Consider the following 8,671-nt stretch of genomic DNA (forward strand, 5'->3'; position numbering starts at 1 on the left):
GGAATTTATCAAAAACGTAACAGAAAACAAGATCTTGAACGTCTATTAATTATTACCTAAAACAGAAGTAGGTAACTAAAGAGGGTTTATGATGTGGTAGGGGGTAATCCCCAGATCAACAAAATTGATCTGAAAATTCATTTACCACTAGAAAGCCACGTTATTTGTGAGTGTCATAGGCTATATTATATCCCCGTATTCCGTGGGAACTACAAGGGGCGTCTGCTAGTTTAAAATAATACAGTAAATGTTGTTTCTCAACTCCGAAAAGCTAATGAATACAATTTTGATTAATAAAACATCATATTACCTGAATAGACACTCAAGATTCAATTATATTAAACTCACACTTACACAGACAACATTATCTACAACATTTACCCCTACACCTAACTAATACGAAGTCGGTTCCAATTTGAATCAATATTAAGATCACGTACTAGATACTCTGTGCCATCCGCGTAATGCGATACATTCGAGAATTAATGCCTCCTACCGGGACCGAATCCATTTCTGATCTAACTAACCATTACTCGCATGCACCTCTCATTTGAATATTGAGACGAACAAAACGTGGAATGGAAAGTGTTCGAGATACTGTTTACGGTAATAATGATTTTGATTGCCTGGGGGCATTATTTGGATAACCCTTGGCTTTAAGGGGATAATGTGCACTCGAACTGAATTGCATTGCTGTGTGTATGTACCTACTTGAACATTTCTTAAACTTTGAAAGTTATGGCTTACAATAAAATGCTTTATGATAGATTAGATATAATTATTAAATCAGCCTGTTCAAAGTGAGTCAAAATCGAGCTCAAAGGAGTTGGTTACAAAGAAATTATGGTTATAGTAGACTTACAAACGTGTTAAAAAAACAAAGGTAAATTAGTCTACATACGAGTAAATGTTAAAAAAACAAAGGTACATTTATGTAGTCTACATACGAGTAAAAGGTTTCTCGCAACTTATTTATATGGTGTACTAGCTAATACGACAAACGTTGTTTGCCATTATACGAATTTCTTTCATACAACATACTGAAATAGTGATTAAAAATGAGAGACGGGCTTGGAGGATGGAAAATATTTTACGGCCTATTCTCGCCTTAATGTATACGAAAATCGGCTGTATTAAAATCGGTCGAGTCGTTTTGAAGGAGTGCAATCAAAATCACCGTAAAATAGAGGCCCTGGTACCTACTATAAGCAGTTACCTAAGTGTAAACAAAATTTAAATCTATATTTATCTAATCTAAACAAAATATATCTAGTGTCTTGTCTATAAGCTATCCTGTGTTACGTGGATTACCTACAATATAGGACTTAGCAATTGAGCGATTTTATATCCCATAAGTCACCGTAAAGTAGAGGCTCTGGTACTGTGAACAGAACCTATGTGCAGGCAAAATTGAAATCTATATCTATCCAAATTAGACAAAATCTATCTAGTGTCTTGTCTATAAGATATACTGTATTACGTGGATTACAATATTGGATTACAATTGAGCGATTTTAAATCCCATAAGTCAGTTCCAGAAAAATTTAATACGCAAATTGGTCAATCGATCGCCCTATCAATTCGGCAGATCGCCGGCAAGGATAATCGGTCTTAATTTGATTGGCACTGCACCAGATGGTAACGACGCGACGCGAAGACTCTATCCGATCGTAACTTGTTAGGTTTTTGTTGGTCATCGCGTAACAGGGGACTTTGGATTGATGGTGATTACCTACAGCACCTACCTTAGCAGCAGATGCCCGGTTTATCCAGATAAAGCATCTTTCAGATTAATAACGACCTTGAAAACTGTAAGAATTTTATAGTTTATAATATACTTCATCAGCATTTTTTTTATTCTTTACAAGTTAGCCCTTGACAGTCAAATCTCACCTGATGGTAAGTGATAATGCAATCTAAGATAGAAGTGAGCTAACTTGTTAGCCGAGGAGGATGAAATCCACACCCCTTTCGGTTTCTACACGGCATCGTACCGGAACGCTAAATCGCTTGGCGGTACATACGTCTTTGCCGGTTCATATACTATAATGAATTCATATACACTACAACTAAATACTGTAAAAGTATACGTAGATACATGTTTCAACTGACTATCTACTGAATTTAGCGTTGTTTCTTTCCTGAACTCTACGAACCAGGTTCGTAGAGTTCAGGAGTCTCTACAATCATTTAAATAAACTAGATATGTTTCAAAAGTGCTTGTGAACTAATTCTACTCCCAGAATACAACCCAGAATTTTGAATTTGAAATGGAGAATCTCAATATATTCTACGAGTATATTCATGAGGTTCTAACATATCCTATGTTGCAAAAACTAAAAAGTATCGTTTTAGCTTTATCAGTGTTACTAAAAGGTTTATTCTAGAATCGGATACAGTTCACAAAACTAAAATTTTAAGGCGATATTTTGATAGAACCTTTTCGAATCCGTGAATTACTACCTTTTAAAGGCAAAAATACAATGCGATGTTGAAACTTTCTCCGCCGACATTGAAACTGTCTGCCAATGTTTCCAATTAATTAGCGAATCTCAGGAAGTAAAATAACCATTATTGATTACATTACAGTTTCCCCTTTTAAGAGTAACATGAGAAACCACTCAGATGCTTTGTACGTATTAATCTATGATTGTTCTTTGCTTACTGATGTTTACAAACTCGTACGTATGTATTAGTTTCCACTACTGATGACGGAAATGGAATTGCTACGTGATTTATTTATGTATTTGACCATATCTTTGATATTCGGACCGTAAGTAAAGTATAGTAGTCAAAGCGGACTTTTTCTCGTGAAATTTAGCTTTGTACAAATCCTGCGAGTACCATTTAATTTTTCCAAATTAGAAGTAGTCTATGTGTTAGTTCAGGGTATAATCTATATTCAATCCAAGTTTCAGCCGGTTTAGTACTTTCGCCCAGAAATACCATTTAACATCCATACAGACTTTCGCGTTTAATAATGTAACCTGCAAGTAATGTCTTAGATAAGTAATTAAGTACTAAAAGTTTCACTTTCAGTAGGATGAAACCTAAATACATAGACGAATGGGTAATTAATTCGATAAGGGAGTTTCTGTATTTGAGTGAGACGTGCGGCTTGACAAAGGTTTATTTAATTTTTGCGGGTACTTTACGTAACACATAATAAAATTTGTGTGATTTTATACAATTACACGCGTAGGTACATGTCTACATCCTAACCTCATTATGTAGTCTTAAATATACGCCAACCTTGAAGAGGTAGAAGCTTAATTACATAAGACACCGTACTGTACCGGAAACTTAAGTAAGTTGCCAGCAAGGTTTTGCCGTTAGGGCTGATTAGAAGCAGCCGAAACTAGTTTTCGAAGATGAGTCAATTTAGAAAAGATCGTTTTATAGATTGGCCCCTCATATCCGTAAATGATGATGAGGTGAAAATCATAATTAGGTATAGAGTATATTTTTTATACATCAACCTACGTCCATTTCGAAGTTAAAACTCCAGCTGTATAATCTAAAAATCGTATATTAATTAGACAAACGGTCTCCGAGAACGCTGCTGTATTTATTCGCCGAATCGCTAAGCTAATTCTCAGCACAAAAAAATGAGCCAGCCCCTTAGCACCCGAGGAGGCAATTAAGGTCGCCTAAGGCTTTTTTTGCACTTAGACTTCACAGTCAGGGCCTTAACTGCAATCTCTTCAAAGATTTAGCTTCAGAGGTAAGGATGTAATGGAGATTTAGATTTGCATCCGTATTATCTGTAGATGTTGATGTTAAGTAAAATTACTTGACAGTTTAAAAAAAAAATAGTAGTTATAGGATTTGATTTTCGATACACATTTTAAATATACAACCTTTTGCATCTAATTTAACAAATAAAATATATGAGTTATAAACAAGGCTTGCAAACTTTCAAGAAAAAAAATACTTTTTAAAACATCATAATTCGACTTAAAAGTATTGAGAAAAGATAATTGATTTCCTGACAAAGCACCTGGTTCTAGGTTTTCAATTTATATCTGGTAATAAATATAATTATTTAGATTGAAAGTCAATGTGTTATATCTAAAAATTTCCTTTAGTCTTTAGTCTGATAGTCTAAATGTCTTCTACTCGTATATGAGCAGTTTGTTCTTATATTACACATCGCATATCAGGTTTACACAAAAGCGTGGAATATCTTCGCGATGCACACCTCACATTGATTTTTGAAAGCGTTTACTTTAAACGACGCACCGCTCTCTGTACACGTCTCCTAAGTGTTTCGTTTTTAAAAAGACGAGATATTCCAACATAAAGCACAGCGGATGGGGTGCAAAAATATTTATCACATTTAACGTAATGAAAAGAAAGAATAATATATCAATCTTTTGTCTCAAGGCGTGACGCTGGCGGGATCCAGGAAAATTAAGACTGAGAAATGGGGCGGCTATTATGATAATTATTATTTGTTTTAAAAGATGCAACCTCCGTGCAAATTAAGGAAAATAGGGCCGTGTTTTACTTGGATTAGATTGCATTACAAATTACGTGATGATAAATATTTATAAACAAGGGCAGTGTTGTCTAGTTGCTTTATATAAACGGTTGCTATTGAGAAAAGGTTGTGTGATAAGTTTTTGGCGAATATTTTTGTAAGCTGATGGTTCCGTATTAAAAATTTTACTAATAGAAATATCTTTGGAGATATTTTATGATAAGTAAACACTTATTATTGATAGCCTAGCGGATATAACCTCTGCCTCCGATTGCGTTAGGCGTAAGTTCGAATCCTCATGCACCTCCAACTTTTCAGTTGTGCGCATATTAAGAAATTAAATATCACGTGTCTCAAACGGTGAAGGAAAACATCGTGAGGAAACCTGCACACCAGAGAATTTTCTTAATTCTCTGCGTGTATGAAGTCTGCCATTCCGCATTGAGCCAGTGTGGTGGACTATTGGCCTAACCCCTCTCATTCTGAGAGGATATTCGTGCTCTGCAGTGAGCCGAATATGGGTTGATAATGATGAATTATTTGGGGTTCGCTTGAAAAAATCAAATATTACGAAATGCAGTCTACGTTGAATTGACTCTTTAACTTTCATTTCAGTATAAATTTTCTCTATTTAACGCATGACGTTACCTTCTAAGATGTGTCAACTCCTCAATTATTGCTAAAGATTCAAAATTTACCAGATGGGTGAAACGTTCTGGCTCGGAGCGATGTACGATTGAAAAATTGTTGCGAGACCTTACGTAATCATACGAGGGTGTAGTTTTGCCTGGGGTGACGGGGGGCGAGTGACGGGGGAGCTATCCTGCCGTATCAAGGTGCTGTGAGGCGAGATGTCATAAATTGTAATATTCAAGAAGCAGGTGTTTTTAAAATAGTTAACGTAGAAACTATTGTGAAAACCAAGATTATTTTTCTGATACTTTGTTTGGATATGGCCAATGATGTTAAATACTGTTAGATGTGTTACTAGGTCATGAAAAATGAGGCGCTCAAAAGAGGAAATTTCCACATCTGAATGTTAGTTGTGGTCAACAACGAACGTTATTTGAACAAATACAATCGTCTACAATGTCGAGTTGTGTATTCAGGAAGTGTAAAAATTATATTTCGATGGCTCCTATGTATGAGGGCCAATGTGCAAAATGACAACTTTTCACTAGAGGCGTTTTAAGTTTCATTTCAATATATCTTTTGCATGCTACAACTCATGCTCATGAAACTTTGCATACATACATGTACGTCATTTAAGATTTATAAACTTTTTTGTATACCTACTAGTTTTTTAAATAATGTACATAAGTTAATTTCATATACCTTCAAACTTTCATAATACTTTGGGTAATACGAAATACTTCATATATTTACGATGTTTTCTACAACTTGTGTTATCTTCGAGTTCCGCTTAGTAGATTTTCCAACTTCCGGAATGTTTGATGGCATTTGGCACTGGCGTTGTCAAGGCAGCAGTTTCCCGGACGGTTACGAGATCTTTGGATTTTATGTAATTGCAACACAAATAACTTGCGACATTAATTTTGAAGTTATTTTTCTTACTTATTAGTTTTACTACTATTAAAGTAGACACATATAGTTTAAATAATTTCAATACACACATAGGTTTTTAGTTTTGTAGGTTAGGTAGGTTGTGAAACTTTAGTAGACACCAGGAGCGTCTTCGTAGAGTCTGATGATGTACAGATGGTTTAGGAAACATCGTATCGTCATCTTAGACGGTGAACGTCCACTAACGGATATTAGCGGTCCTTTTGTATAGAGATTTTCAAATTCCACGTACCAGTACTGCATCCAGCGGTCATTTCGACCCTTTTGATGCCGTCGGTCCACCTAAGACAAGAGAACAGAAATACAAACATTATTTTTTACATAAATAGATTTAATATTAATCAGGTGTAAATATAATCAGGTGATACATCATCATCATCATATCAGCCGATGGATGTCCACTGCAGGACACAGGCCTTTTGTAGGGACTTCCAAACATCACGATACTGAGCCACCTGCATCCAGCGAATCCCTGCGACTCGCTTGATGTCGTCAGTCCACCTGATGGGGGGTCGGCCAACACTGCGCCGATACTGTATACCATAATATACTATAATATTATAGAGATAAAAATATACTGTATAGTAATATTATAGAGATAAATTTGTGGGTTTGTTTGGGAGAGGTTGTAAAAGGTAGTCTCTGGATGTACAGAACCGATTTTGTTTTTTTTTTTAGAAAAATAAAGCCGCTTTATTTGTGAGTGTTATTCCCGTATTTTCACGGAAACAGAAACTACGCCATTGACGTCTGGTAGTGGTTGTAGCTAGTCTTCTATATATATAAAAATGAATTGCTGTTCGTTAGTCTCGCTAAAACTCGAGAACGGCTGAACGGATTTATCTTATCTTGGTCTTGAAATGTTCGTGGAGGTTTAAAAGGTGAGAAAAATTAGAATAATTGCCGGGAAAACCATAAAATCAACCCTTTTCTATTTCCCATATAAACGTTTGAGTTTTAAGTAGGGGTAGGAGTAGGATAGGGGTAGAGTAGGGGTAGGGTAGGTTAAGTGTAGGGGTAAGGTAGGGATAGGGTAGAGGAAGGGTAGGGGTTGAGTAATGTAGTGTAGGGATAGGAAAGAAGTGCACATAAGTCAAAGCGAAGCTTGACGGGTCCGCTAGTCTCTAATAAAATTATTTCAAAATCGAGAGAAGATTTAAAAGGTAAGATTTGCAAGCAATGTCTAACTATAATCACAAATTAATATGTAACATAATATTTGCTATGAGTTTTTGCAAATAAATCTCTTCGAATTTATTGCAAAACATTTTAAATAAACGTTGATGACTACATTGAAATTAATTTAATCGTTAGAGCTAAGGGATAAATATTTTTATTTCAAGTAATAAATGTTGAAGGGAAAAAAGTTTTATCCTTACAAGGCCGATGTAATGAAACCGATGTTAAATGCTTGTTATGGTAATATATCTCATTTGCCGACGACATTACTCTTCCCGCCGTAACGGTTCAACGTATTGAATTACCACCATAACGGCATCGCTAACGAATTTAAAGTTATTAAGGGAATAGCGGTTTTCAAAAAAATGGCCCCGAAATGATATATGGATTGATTATTTTATAATTGAATGCAAAGACTTGCAGGTAAATTTTGTATCTCTGTGTACATTTAAAAATAAAAGCTAGAAGAAGAAAGAAATTGGGTTTTGCAAGATTTTATGTAACAAATGCCATCCGGTGCTTATTGACAACCCTTCGTGGATATCAGTATACAGTGGTGGATATCAGTATATCATATACAGTGGTAGATGAGATTTCTCAGTTGGTTTGATGTTCATTTTAATAGGTTGTTAATAAAGATCAAGTTAATAAAGGACCAACTGAGCTAAACTGCAAAAGTAATTCCCAAATTAATTTGAATTGGAACTCTAATTCTTCTAATTCTTTAACATCAACGAATAACCAACAACTACAGAAATTGTTTAAATATTTAAAATGACTTATTGTCTTTTAAGTTTTTAATAAAAATATAGTAGAAACAGATTGCAGCGAAAAAAAAATACGCAAAACAAATTGTAAATTTATTTGAGCACGGTCCGTGTTGAAGATATTCAGTTTAAACAGTTCACGTCGGTTTCATAAAATATTAATAGAGATGCAGCCGCACCCTACACCGGCTGCTGCGGTACACTCGACATTCATTTATTATTTAAAATTCAACCTTACGCCGTACATCATAAGGACTATGTTAATTTAAGTCTGCGCCAGTGTAGGTGTAATAAGTATTTAGTTGCGGGGACTCCTGTTAGGGACTAGGGTCCACGAGTGCTGGCTTTGATGAAAATGCGATTCGATTTGAGATTAGTTCGATATTGTTAATTTCGGGATTACTGAGTTGAAAGTAAAAATCGTTATTGAATCTAGGAGAGTTTTATTGAATTCTCTTTGTGTGTCGAAAAAGGATAGAAAGTATGGGATATGTTTGTATTTTTTTTTCATTTGTTTTTTATTATAGGCATGTATGGCAAGCCAATGTCACCCGGTATTAAGAGATAAATAGTGTAAATAGCTCGAAAGTACAAGGCAACAGTACCTTGTATGTCTCGTAAGGTACGCTATAAACCGATACCTTGGGCTCAGTGATTA

The sequence above is a fragment of the Bicyclus anynana genome, chromosome 17 (assembly GCF_947172395.1).
Source record: "Bicyclus anynana chromosome 17, ilBicAnyn1.1, whole genome shotgun sequence".
Classification (NCBI taxonomy): Eukaryota; Metazoa; Arthropoda; class Insecta; order Lepidoptera; family Nymphalidae; genus Bicyclus; species Bicyclus anynana.